The 13,966-nt window shown below is 39.6% G+C and overlaps 1 protein-coding gene and 1 pseudogene across 2 annotated transcripts in view; both read right to left on the bottom strand.

The window, feature by feature from the left end:
- Tmem232 (transmembrane protein 232) overlaps positions 1-13,966 on the bottom strand; it is a 277,182-nt gene that overhangs the window by 94,892 nt on the left and 168,324 nt on the right. The window lies entirely within an intron of this gene.
- Positions 3,928-12,284, bottom strand: LOC128117993 (ribosome biogenesis protein WDR12-like; annotated as a pseudogene).

The raw sequence follows: 13,966 nt of genomic DNA, 5'->3' as shown, positions 1-13,966 counted from the left end.
AAGCCACACCACAATAACAAAATAGCAGGAGCCAACAAACACTGTTCATTAATAACTCTCAATGCCAATGATGTCAATTTGCCAATAAAAAGGCACTAATAGGATGGATGCAAAAACAGGATCCATCCTTCTGCTGCATCCAAGAAACACACTTAACACCAAGGCTAGAAATCACCTCAGTATAAGAAGATTGAAAAAGATATTCCAAGCAAATGGGCCCAGGAAACGAGGCAGTGTTATATGACAAAATAGGCTTCAAACTAAACATACCAAAAAATAGGAAGGACACTACATACTCATCAAAGGAAAAATCCACCAAAAGGACTACCTTAGTTAGGGTTTCTATTGCTGTGAAGAGACACCATAACCACAACAAGTCTTATAAAGGAAAACATTTAGTTGGGGCTGGCTTACAGTTTCAGCGGTTTAGTCCATTATCTTCATGACAAGAAGCATGGAGACATTCAGGCAGACATAGTGCTGGAGAAGGAGCTGAGAGTTCTACATCTTGATCCAGAGGCAGCAGAAGGAAAAACTGTGTAGCACACTGGACATAGCTTGAGCATCTAATACCTCAAAGCCCGCCCCCACAGTGAACACTCTTCCTCCAGCAAGGCCACATCTACCTACATATGCATCTATGTAATATATTTAAGGCATGTATATGTAAAGAAAAGATAAGCATTAAAAGTTGGTGCAGAGGTACTCATATGGAAGTAAAATTTCATGTAAGAGAGCTTTCCAGCAACAAAGAAGAATGCTTAACATTACAAGGATGGGTTCTTCAAAAACATTAATATAATAAATGTACATATACTTAATAAGAGAGACTCCATAAGCAGAGAGCAGACTCAGATGGAAGATGTGAATCTACATCTGTAGTTGGAGATTTTTATACCTTTTCCCCACTAATAAACGGAATCCAAGAGATTAGTAACTGAGAAATCGCCAATTATCTTCATGGGCTCTTTGTACTAGATCACCACCCAGTGGTAGTGCATGGGTAGTTCCTGTGTCGAGAGCACAGCAAATAGTGGATCATAAAAAGGCCCATTACACTTGTTAAAATTGATTATGTTTTATATTTACTCTGGTCAGAATGGAGCTAAATTTGATAGGAATATTATGACAATCATAAATTTTCTCAATATTTGACATTAATAATTCTAAATAACCATGGGCCAAATATATAATCACAAGGATATTAGGAAACTATTTTCACACTCAGTTTTTCTTAAAATACCAGATCTCGAAGCCTCTGCTTGGAAGGGAATGTTTAGTTGAAAGAAATACTTGAGAAAATGATAAGAGTTTTAAAAACAAGGATCTAAGTTTCAGCTTTAAGATGCTAAAATTAAAGAACTAGACAATGTTTGCCCAAAGTACAAGGAAATAGGAAAATAAAGAATAGAAAATATTTTTAAAACACTACAAATAGGAGCTAATGAGACTAAATAATTGGTCACTATTGTACTTCTGAGGTCCATGGGTTAGGCTAGTGTGTACTCTCCCTAGAGTTGAGGACACCAAACTCACTAAAGCCTCATGGAGCTAAAACGGCCAGTTAGAAAGAAGAAATAACCAGATGATTCTAATAATTATAATCAATATAATAACTGAACTATGAAATTGCAAGTTTCCATCTGGCCCTAGAAATAGTTCTTTCCTTGTACAAAGAACATCCCACCACTTTCCTAAAATCCTCATGAACTGGTAAAAACGTAAGCCATAAGATGCTGTGCCCGTTTTTGCAAAGCATTCTACATTTTTTTTAGAAGTGTTTATTTTACTTCGAAATGCATTTATCTAGGGTAGCTTGCTAAATTGCTTCCACTAAAGAAAGTGACATCCTTTCCATTCTTTTCAGGCTCTAGCAAAAACTAGTGATGTGAAAACACCTTCTCCATGCCCACACTGGAACAGAAATGGGAAATACCTGCTCTTTGTTGTCCTAATGGAAACGCTGAAGAAGCACTGTAAGCGTGTAGCATAACCTAATGTACTGAGTCCCTTGAATACAAAATATTGGCATCCCATCTACTAATTAGCTTCTCCTTCTAAAGGAATCAAAAGAGCAAAGTAGAATGTAAACACTAACTAGTCTGATCATAATCGATCAGCATAGTTTATCCTCAGAACCATGTCGTATAACCCTTCAGAGGGAGTTAAAATGACATTTTAAATATAATAAGGGATTAAAACTTTTTCAGTGCCCATATTCAAATGTTACAGTATAACTTTTCAAGAGACATGTACCTTCACAGAGGTATAGCTCAAGATTTCCATCTTAAGCAGTGTAGGTCATCTTTTTAAAGGTGCTTTGGTGAGTTATGATTTAGGGAAATGAGAAATGACTTAATTCCAAATAGCCCTAAATGAAGACTTTCCCCATTAAAAATCCATTCCATAGGTCAGCAGATAATGGACTACCAAGATCCTCTTTAAAAATTTAAGTAACTGCAAAAGAAAAATGTCATAAAGATATTGTAAGTGGATGCTTCCAAGCCATCAGTTGAATGTGGCAAAGCATAAGAGTTGACTTGTGGAGAACTATCACCCTTGGAGGAGAAACAGAAGAGCCGATGTCATGACTTTGCTTGAGTATATGGAGTCTGACAATATAGAGGGAAGAGGCTCCAGCTTAGTTCTATTGAGTTTTAACACAGTTCTATTGAATTATTCTGCAAGTAGTAGAACCTGGGATACTCAAGTATAAGAAGTACATGCAAATTAAAATACATGTGAGAGCCAAATCACTGTCAAAATAAACAATTTCCTAGTTTATCATTGGAAATTTTGTGATAAGAAAATACATAACTGCCACAGAAATAGATGAACTTATTATTGTCATTAAGATAGCAAACATAATTACACAGACACTGATAATTATTAAGATGTAAAGTATTTTGAGATTATTAATTGCTTTTGTGTACTTCGTTTTCACTATAAACTCTATTAACATGTACGATGTAGTTTCTAAACAAAACAAATTAAGTGATACGAACACTGTTAGTAAATAAACTACCCAAAATTAAAGGCCAAAGTCTGATCTTTTAGGATTATTATAAACTAAGAATAGTAATACTTTTTAAGTATTCACTGTATTTCTCATTATTCCAATGACTTGGTCAAATGTTGCCCTCATCAGGCCAGAAGTGGTTTACCAGTGAATTTCAGCTGGCATGGGCTGAACTCGTCACTCAGTGGAAGGATGAGCTTCCATTTTCTCTGGCAGAGAAAATTCTGTAGATAATTAGTATAAACCCAGGTCAACTCAAAGACTAGTTTTAATTTTGAAAGGGCAATGAAGTAAGAGAAATGTTGGTTCAGCTCAGCTATCACCTTTAGGCCATCATTCTCGCTTTTACAGGTAAATTAGTGTTGTCACCCCCTGGTTAAGATCACTTCCCTCTGTCCTCTGAGTAAAACCGAAGTGCTAGTTCAGATTTACGAACCCCGCCTAGCCTGGGCCAGTGGCAGCATCACATGCCTCCCTCTTTCATTGCTGGGCAGGCACACCAACCACCACGTTCATGACTGCACACACGGCGATCTTTCTCCTTCTGGGCCTTGCATGGGCCAATGCTTAGTCAATAGTCTCTGCTCACACAGTCTACAAGGCAGGGCTAATTGTCACCTAATTGTCACCTCCTCAAAGAGATCTCTCCTGGATGTCTGAAATGGAATTTTGCCTTTTCAATTTTATTGTCCTGTTAATTCCACTTGCGGGACTTAAAACAATCTCTACCTCATTTGCTGACTGAGTTATCTCTCGTGCATCTTAGATTATCATCTAGGTGAACCTGGGCAGTGAGTGCCAAACTCTGAGCTTGCTTGCCACCCCTCTCTGGCACACAGCCCCGTGGATGGTGCAGGTGGACTTCAGTTCTATTTCACTTTCTCTTATTTTTACTGAGAGCCAAAGGATTACCAAGCATCACCTCGACTGCTGGATTGCCTTAGCTGGCATGGCAGTTTGTTTTCCTTTTGAATCAGGTGGAAACGGACGGAAAAGCGACTACGTTTCAGAAACATCTGGAAACAAAGCCGGGGGAGCATCCCATAGACTGAGGATGGGATGTAAATGAAATAGTGAAAGATCATTTCCAAACCCGTGGAATCGGAAACGTGAGTTTCCTAACTGTTGAAAAAACAATGGGGATGAGTGGGTGTGAGGGAAATGGAGGCATTTTCAGTTTTGTGTACACTAAATCTGAAATATTGATGTATTCATTTAAATGATGACAAAACGGTGGTGGTTGTGTAGCTGAGTATAAAGCTGGAGGCAAAACCAGGCCAGGGGACCACTGGGGCGTGAATGAAAATCACGGTGATTGTAAACCTCCCCCAAGGGTGACCTGAGTGATGTACTCCACCTTTCATCTATTCTAGACACATATACTTTCTGAGTTCAGATGTCAGTCCACTCGAGTGTGTGTGGAAATCCTATGCAATTCATTTGCTCAACATTTCTATTTCTCCTTCATTGCTTACCTTGGTTTTCATGTATCCACTATCCTAGCTCTATAATAGAGAACAAGCCCTAAAATTTCACTCCTGAATTCACAGGAGCTATTTCTCCTTCACCTTACTTTTTAACACTAAAGACATTAACCTATGTGTTTGCCAAATGACTGAGCGTTCGATGGAGCTGTGTGACTTCCTTAAAGCAAAGTGATGCCTTTGGCTTTTCTGTACCTACGGAGGAGACCCTTACGATCACATTATGTCAGAGGATAATTGATGTTCTGCATGTTCCATTCTTGTTATCTTCCTCCTATTAGATGTTTGCAAGCCAAAGAACATGTTCCTTTTGGATATCTTAGCAATTTATTATCCTGAACCAATCAGGCCAATTGCAAACACAGCACAGCATGTCGGTATTCAGCTATAAATGAAAAAAGTTGTCTATTTATAGACATAGCAGTCGTATTAGTACGATTTTAATTCATTACTGTGATTTCTGCACAATTTTCATCTCCCACATGGTAGGAATTATGCAATCCTCTATTAAAACTATCTTTTAAGAGGTAGAGTTATAGAATACCAATTATAAAAAAAAATATGGAGAAAACATTTTAACAGAGTTGCCTGAGCAGAGCAAAGGGTGTTCCTTGTAAATCTTGTTGAGCTTTCAAAGGGAGAAGCTAATGCTGGGGCAGAAATGTGCCAAGCTGAAGCATTTACAACATTAACAAATCTAAATGTATCAGTCAGGGTTCTGCCCAGAGGGAGAAGAGAGCGAGGCTGCTTGAGATGGTTAGGAAGGCTCACAAGACACGCAGTAAGCAAAATGGAAATGTAGGTGAGATGCCGAATCTCTTGTTCTAATCCAAAGGACTAAGACTTACCATTTAAATCCCAGTCTATAACTGTGAGGGGGATGTCAAAGTTCCAAGATAGGTATATATTTCAATTTCAGTTTGAATCAAGAAGCCTGACGGAACTGCTGTCTAAGTTCAAACAGTTGGGAAGCAGGATGTTCCTACTACACCAAGGCCAGTCTTTGTCCTAGTCAAGCCTGGAAATCATTGGGTTTGAACCTCTCATGCAAGGAAGGCAATCCCTTCACCTCAGCCTCTCAATTCAAACTTTTACATCACCCAATAGCATTGTCACAGACACTTGAATAAAGAGTGTTTGATGAAATAGCCAGACATCAATGGCTCAAACGAGATGATACATTAAACCAGCCATCTCATTGCCACATAATTATGATTACGTATTTATTTTTATTCAGATATCCCAAAGACTTTACTCAAGAGATTAACAAACATCGTGTTAGTTCTTTTTCATGTATACCGTTTCTTTCTCTGAACATTCACTTCAAGCCTTAGAATGTTACTATAATTCTATAAAATTAAGAGAGTTTTCCCCAAATGAGACTGAGAAAAATCTTAGGTTCTGATTCCATGTCTACTTTCCTGCTTCTTATCTTAGCAAAGTCAGTTAATGTTACAGAATTCTACTCCCCTTGAATACAAGAAGAGCACTGGCCCAGCAACTCCTGGGAATGGCCTCTGAAACTGGAGACAGTTTTCTACGGCCCTGGTTGTTTGGATTCCTCATAAGTAGAGATGATCTACCAGCTCTCAGTACAAGAGGAAGTCTTTTGTAGTGAATGTGGTGGTTAGCATGACGGAAGAACCAGGCAAGTGTGACTAACCTAAACTGTTTAGCGGCCCAATGGAAAAGAATAGTAGGTTTGTAATATCCATGATGTCCTTCAATAGGCACAGTCACATTCACATTTATGCAGAACTGTACCAATTCTTTTTTGTTTGTTTGGTTGGTTGGTTTGGGGATTTTTTTGTACCAATTCTTTTTAATCTAGTTTGGGCTTAGGGGAGGAAATATGAGAGGTGAAGGGAACTAAATAATTTAACAGTTCTTCCTGCCAGGATATCTAAACCAGACATAAGCATCTAATTCCTTCCAGTTCTTTATGATTAATACATAGAAGGTTTATTGTTTTGAGCTAGTTTCACTATCACTGAATCCTTAATGCTTGCTGCTTTCAAGGCTATAATAGTTATAGCACCCCTCTGTGGTCCCAGTCACACAAGACCACTTCCTATCACATACTACAGATAAAAGCAAATAGTAAATTGAATAATTTTCCTACCAACCTTGTATTATAGTTGCTAACTTTTAATACTTGTATGTGTATGCATTTGTGTATATTTTATAATAAGTTACCCCAGGTTATTTTTTGCTTTTCTTTTTTTTTGTATGTGTGTATACATGTATATGGTATACATGCTTATATACATTTTGATGAAGGCATGCATGCACATAAAGATGCATGCATGTGAAAACCTGAGGTTGTTACCAAGAATCTTCCTCAATGATTTTTTTCTATATGACTGTCTCTCAATCAAACCCAGTGCTCCTGAATATGGCTAGTAACACTACCCAGCTTGTTCTGGGGAAGCACCGGGCTCTGTCTTCCAAGACTGGAATTACAGATGGCCACCAACGCTCACCTAACATTTAAGGTTCTATATATAATGGCTAAGTCAACTTCTCAGCAATGCCATTTTATTGTTAAGTATAAAAATTTTTAAATAAAATTTTATTTGAGGTTAAGGAGATAATTCATTGTAGAAAACACACTAACACATTTAAGGTTAATTTTATCACTTATCAGCTAATTTCCTAATAAAATATAAATGTGTGTCCACTGCATAAGCAGTGTTACAGGTAGTTGTCACACCTTGATTTGAAAATATGACAATTATTCCCACTGTAGCTACCGATGAAGATAGCCAGAAAAGATCACTCAAGTCAGGAATCTGAATCTACGTTGATTAAATTAGCTGCCCCTCTTTTCTAATTCTCATTCATCAGGTAATAACATGCATCCACAATTAAAGGTGAGGGTTGAGGTATTTCACTAACAGTGAACCTGCTCAGCCACTGAACATGTGGACACTGAGCAAATTCCTGGTGATTGGAAGCCCTCTTGAGTCAGGTGAACGACAAGAATCTTAAACTATGGGAATGAAAGAGAATAAAATGCCTTGATCACTCTGTGTTCTTCCATTTATATAACTATATTCTTTCCTAAAATATAATGTTCTGTCTTTACATTCTTTTCAAAAAGTAATTGTATTTTTTCTGTCATATCTTCCAGCCAAATGACCATCATCTTGGGCTTATTGATTTATCATCCTTCTGAACATATCATACCAAGTAATAAAACTGAACAGAGCCATCGTTACTGATTTCTGGGAGAGGACTGGATAAATTTATAGTAAGTCTATCTTGGCTTAGGTGCAATATTAACAGATTCCTAGTAAGCAGAACTTAAGAGATTTTCACTGTTTTTACATTGGGCTGATCAATAGACAGTCCATAAAACTGAGCAAGAGAAGTGAAAGGAAGCTTCAGAGTTCTTTCATGTGACTTTTTTTTTCTGCATGTACTTGTCACCACCACCACCCTTCAGAGTCTGTGCTCAACTTGTGTTGACTGTTTGGCCAGCTGTGTTTAGAGTTTTGCATGCCCGCAAGTGTGATATGATGACTGGAAGCAGCAAGGATGGAGATTTTGGAAGTACTTCTAAAAGCAAGTGGAGGGCTTTGCTAATAGATTTGGGAAACCCAATTATTCAGCTGTTTCTGCTGCTTCTGCCCTTTCCAAGCCAAAACAAGGAAGGTCTTAAGCCTATGTAAATCAGCTCACACTCAACTAGAGTGTCTCAGAGGCCACCTCATAGAATGCCAGGACAAAAAGTACAGAAGTAGGGTCTCAAGTTCGCAGAGAGCGGTTAGTTGTCCCACCAAGATCAATGGAGTATGTGACTTCACAGACTCAGCAATCTTGGTTCTCTAAGCCAAATAGAACTCTATTGTGGAAGTTGAGTGCACCTTGGGCCCCATCATTTCAGATCCTTTCCTCCTGGACTTTATATATTGGTAGAAGGTGAACATTAATAGAATGAGACCAAAAGGCATTCTGTGAGGGAATAGCAGATATATTTCCTAAATGCATGGCCTTCAGTAAGAGGTTCTTAACAGGTCCCTGCTGGCTTCATCCCAAGCTATTTCTAGGCCAGAAAGAAAAGAAGCTAGAATAATTACCATGCGGCTGTTCCCTTGTGGTTCACTTATATTATCTCTCCATCTTAATGACGGTACGATAATAGGTGGGTGATTTGTCACCCGGTTATGCTTTGAATGCTTACAGTTGTGTCTGACAACACTGGATTGCTTACATCAATGGTTTAGGAAATTTTCAATGATTAAGGTAAGCTTCTTTCCTTTGAATACTTTTACATTTAAAATAAAAACAGAGAGAAAAACACTTGACATTAATTCTGACTCAACAAGACTCAGGTTAGTGAACTACTGTGGATTGCCAAGAACTTCGTGACATATCACTTCAGAAATGATGGATGCTTAGCAATTACTGATCTCATATTGCACTGACAGTTCTGGCACTGAGAGTGGAAGCTGTTCAGAATGATAAATGGATATGACAATTTATTAAAGATCAAAGGCACGATTAGCATTGGGTACAGATGCAACCATTTAGAAAGGATGTAGGAGAAGAAAAACAAAAACAAAGACAATTTAAAATGTAGAAATTTAAACTTAGAAATGAAAGGCATATCTGTAGTGCTCATTAAATTCTTAAAAGCAGAAATTCTAAAAATTTAGCAACGGTGTACCTTGGAGGTAAGGAAGGCATGTGTGAAACACAATTCTAATACCTTCATGTCTTCATCTACCCATCTCCTGACCAAGTCTCTCCTTTCTTCTCTTCTGGTCATTGTCATATGCTACCATATACTAAGGTCTCTGGTTTGACTACAGTCCTTGCCATGATCTGGTTAATCTCAGTGCCAAGTTTCCCTCTCTCAAATGAAAATGGAAGACATGAATTACTAGAACTAAAAAAGCTGTGGGACAAAGGCAATTCCCCCAGCTATATGGCTCTGTGGCATTTATGCTAAAATAATTAGAAGAGACACATTGATATTCTTAATGGCACATATAATTAACAAATGTTACATGCATACACTATGGAATACTATTAAACTGAAAAGAAAAATGAAGTCATGCCAGGGGTGGTAGAACATGCCTTTAATCCCAGTACTCAGGAGGCAGAGGTAGGTGGATCTCTATGAGTTCATGAACATCCTGGTCTACACAGTGAGTTTAAGGACAGCCAAGGATACATAGTGAGATATTGTCTCAAATAAAAAGAAAGAAAGAAAAGAAGGAAGGAAGGAAGGGAGGGAGGGAGGGAGGGAGGGAGGGAGGGAGAGAGAGAGAGAGAGAGAGAGAGAGAGAGAAAGAGAGAGAAAGAAAGAAAAAGAGAAAGTCATGAGCCTTGCAGATAAATGGATAGAACTAGAAAAGATCATATTGAGTGAAGGAACCCCCACCCAGAAAGATAAATGTCACAGTTCTCTCTCATCTGAGAGTCCTAGCTCCAAGCTTTATATGTGAGCACACAACCTGTAGTAACTACAGAAACAAGTAAAGAGAAAGGGAACATTGAGGGGCGGGAGAACAAGAGGGACAGGAATAGCAGCACACAAGAGATCTGCAGGGGGAAATGAGGAAAATGGGGGCTCTGGCTAGGAAATAAATACAGACTAAGAAGAGAGGAGGGCAAAGTATCAGTAAAGATGTCTGAAAAGGTCAAGAGAAATCATACTATTAACTATCTGCCTGAAAATGCCAAAAAATAGGCACTACACAAATATACATTAAATGAAAAGTTCCCATCTGGGCTGACTACGCTCTCCCCAAGACCCAAGGACAACCTAACAAGCCCCAACTAGGTATGAAAGCCCTCTTCTGAGTTGTAAGTCAGGACTGTACAAGAGACTCCCAATATATTATAGGATGCTGCTGCTGCCCTTGGTTGCCCCCAGAGTTGAAAGTCCCTGTTGCTGAAGACATCATGCACTTCAGACACAAGCCCCAGAGGCTCCTATGGTGGTCTGAATAGGAATGGCACCCATGGGTTCATATATTTGAGTACTCAGTCATTAGGGAGTGGTGCTACTTGAGAGGGATTAAGGGGTGTGACCTTGTTGGAGGAAGTATGTCACTAGGGGGTGGGCTTTGGGGTTTCAAAAGCTTGAGCCAGACCCAGTGTGGTAGTTTGAATTTAACTGGGCCCTGTAAGCTCATAGAAGTGGCACTATTGGGAGGTGTGGCCTTGTTGAAGGAAGTGTGTCACTGTGAGGGCAAGCTTTGAGGTCTCTTTTGCTTAAGCTTCACTCAGTGTCACAGTTCTTCCTGTTGCCTTCTGATCAAGATACAGCCAGCACCATGTTTGCCTGTATGCAGCCATACTCCCCACCATGTTAATAATAGACTAAATCGCTGAAACTGTATGCCATCCCCTCAATTAAATGTTTTCCTTTATAAGAGCTGCTGTGGTCATGGTGTGTCTTCACAACAATAGAAACCTTAACTAAGACACCCAGTCTCTCTCTCTCTCTTTCTCTCTCTCTCTCTCTCTCTCTCTCTCTCTCTCTCTCTCTCTCTCTCTCTCCCTGCTCCCTGCCAATCTGGATGTAGAACTGCCAGCACCATGTCTGCCTGTCAGCCACCATGTTTCCTGCTATACTGATAATGGATGGACTAAATCTCCGAAACTGTAAGCCAGCCCCAATTAAATGTTTTCCTTTATAAGAGTTTCCATAGTCATGATGTCTCTTTACAACCCTACAACTTCTGGTATCCCACAGCTTGACAATGTTATCTAAAGAGCCTGAAATCAGCTGCTTTTTGTGGGTAGGAGACCCCTTCACTGATGTTACCCAGCCTGTGTATGAGGTGAGGGATAGCAACACCAAAGAACCATCTTTAACTCAGAGATCCCACAGTCAGATATGCCTATCTTGCTTCTAGGTACCAAATTTTACAAAGGGGAGAATGGAGAGTACAATTAAACACTTTATTTCCTGTCAAAGTTGACTTAAGACCACCAGACTCAACATCCCACACTCTGTAGGACCCCAAGGTGCACTGCAGATTTCTTCAGCATCTGACCAAAATGCTGAGAAGGTCACCAAGGGAGTCCTTGTTAGCCCCAACTGCTCTATCTTTTGTTTCTTTCTTGGTCCACTTGTAGATTCTTCCTTTTCATCTTCTTCATCTGTAGTGACTGTGGACCAGACCTTTGGCATCTTATCCCAAGAGCCATTGCAAAATTTAGTTCCTGAGCTATGGACGGCTGTAGAATCAACACTCCCAGCATGACTTCTGCAGCAGTGTGGGGCTTGTCCTTTGTTCCTCGCTAAATCCCATTCCCATAAGAGAACAACCTGATCCACTGAGGCACTCAGTAGTAAGCAGGACAGCCTGTTTTCACCCAAGTCACATCTTCCACAACATTCATATGTCCTACAATTGTCATTATTGACTTTCCTTCCAAGGACCAGATCTGAAAAGTCTTATCGTAAGAACCAAACAGAGTCTATTCTTCTGCCCCTTGAGTTGAGCTTATCCAGGCATCATGGAACATGAAATGCTCTGGCTGGAATAAAATCCATTTTTCCATGGATTCCAGTTAAACAACCTCTTCCGATGAGATGTTTTCCAATTCCATGTGTTTGACCAAGAGTATTTGAAGAAACTGGCTCTTGATAAGGAAATCAAAGCTGACATGTTTGTGGAGCTCATGTTTGGTCTCCAGCAATTTATTGATGATGTTATTAAGGTCAGCAACTTCAGAGAAGGTAGGGATTAAAAAAGGAACATCATCTACTGTGTATTTCTTGTTCCCGTGTAGAAACATGCCTGGAGTTGTACCATGGTGGAAAGTACACAAGAGTCTTCTCCACAAAAACATATGGGTTGACACTCAAGTAGCTCTAGACTAGACAAGTATGTGGCTAGTGCAATGGAAGCTGGGCTTCTGCTCTCTTCCTCCGGTTTCCTCAAACCACACCACAAGGTTCCTTTCCACAGGTGCCAAGCCCACACACATCAACTACCTCCGACTGCAGAGCAGAAATACAGACCTTAAATTTGGTTTTTATCACGGAATGTCCTATTGTCTAGAAAGTTTTGCTGGGTATAGTAATCTGAGCTGGCATCTGTGTCTCTCAGAGTTTATAGAGCATCTGTCCAAGCCCTTCTGGCTTTTATAGTCTCCATTGAGAAATCAGGTGCTATTATAATAGGTCTGCATTTATATATTGTTATATATGTGTGCATGTGTATGTATATGCATATGTATTATTTCTTTGTTCTATGCATTTAGTGTTTTTATTATTATGTGTTGAGGAGACTTTCTTTAATGATCCAGTCTATTTGGTATACTGAATGCTTCTTATACCTTGATAGGCATCTCCTTCTTTGAGATAGGGAAATTTTCTTCTATGATTTTGTTGAAAATCTTTCTATGCCTTTGAACTGGGTTTTTTCTCCATCCCATATTCCTATTATTCTTAGATTTGGTCTTCTCATGCTGTCCCAGATTTTATGGATGTTTCATGCCTAGAGCTTTTTAGATTTAACATTTTCTTTGACTGAGGTATCCATTTTTTTCTATCATGTCTTCAGTGCCTGAATTCCCTTTTCTATCTCTTGTATTCTGTTAGTGAGGTTGGCCCTCTGTGGTTCCTCTTCAAGTTCCTAAATTTTTCATTTTCAATTTTCCCCAGTTCGGGTTTTCTTCACTGATTCTATTTTTACCTTCAGGTCTTGAACTGTTTCATTCATTTCCTACTATTGTTCTTTGTGTTTTCATTTATTTCTTTGAGGGATTTATTGATTTCCTCTTTAAGGACCTCTATCATATTCCTTAAAACAAAGTCTGTTTTAAGGTCCTTTTCTTGTACTTCAGCTGTGTTGCAATACTCAGGGCCTATTGTGGTAGAGTTGCTGGGCTCTGATGGGGACATACCGTCCTAGCTGTTATCTATTGTGTTTTACGCTTGTGTCTAGGCACCTGGGTTTGGGAAGATTGTAATTCTAGTCCAATCTTTGTTGGGTGGGTGTTTTGTTCCTTGGTTTCTGGTGTCCTTTCTGGTTCTTAGGGAAGTTCTTGTGTCTGCTGTGTGGTGCCTGGTAGGAGATTCTTCTGGGATCATGATAGGTGTGGCCACTGGGAATTCCAGGTAAAATGTGTTTCTAGGTATTGGGAGCTGATAAGTAGGAATGAGTTTGGTTTGGGGTTTGGGGGTTGAGGGTGTCACAGGAAGGAGGAAAGCAGGGTGTTCCACCAGGATTGGCTTAGTCCCCTGGGAATGGGAGCAGAGAGTAAACAGAGGCCACAGTAGGTGGTCTGCTACAGAGCTGGGATGAGACTGGGGGATTGGATTTAGAGATATGGATAAAGAGGTCAAGATCTGTATTTAGCCTACCTACTTCCCTAGCCAGAGTGGCATGTGGGTCCCAGGGAGTGCCTCAGGGGTTGCAAGCTGGGATGAGCTATGTGAGAGGAGGGGGAAGTTTGGAAAGGAAGATCTGTGTGGTCTACTGGAGATGGG

The sequence above is a fragment of the Peromyscus californicus genome, unplaced genomic scaffold, assembly GCF_007827085.1.
Source record: "Peromyscus californicus insignis strain IS unplaced genomic scaffold, ASM782708v3 Scaffold_21__1_contigs__length_65335640, whole genome shotgun sequence".
Taxonomy (NCBI): Eukaryota; Metazoa; Chordata; class Mammalia; order Rodentia; family Cricetidae; genus Peromyscus; species Peromyscus californicus.
Note: the sequence above shows the minus strand (reverse complement) of the source record. Positions and strands in the feature narration are given on the sequence as shown.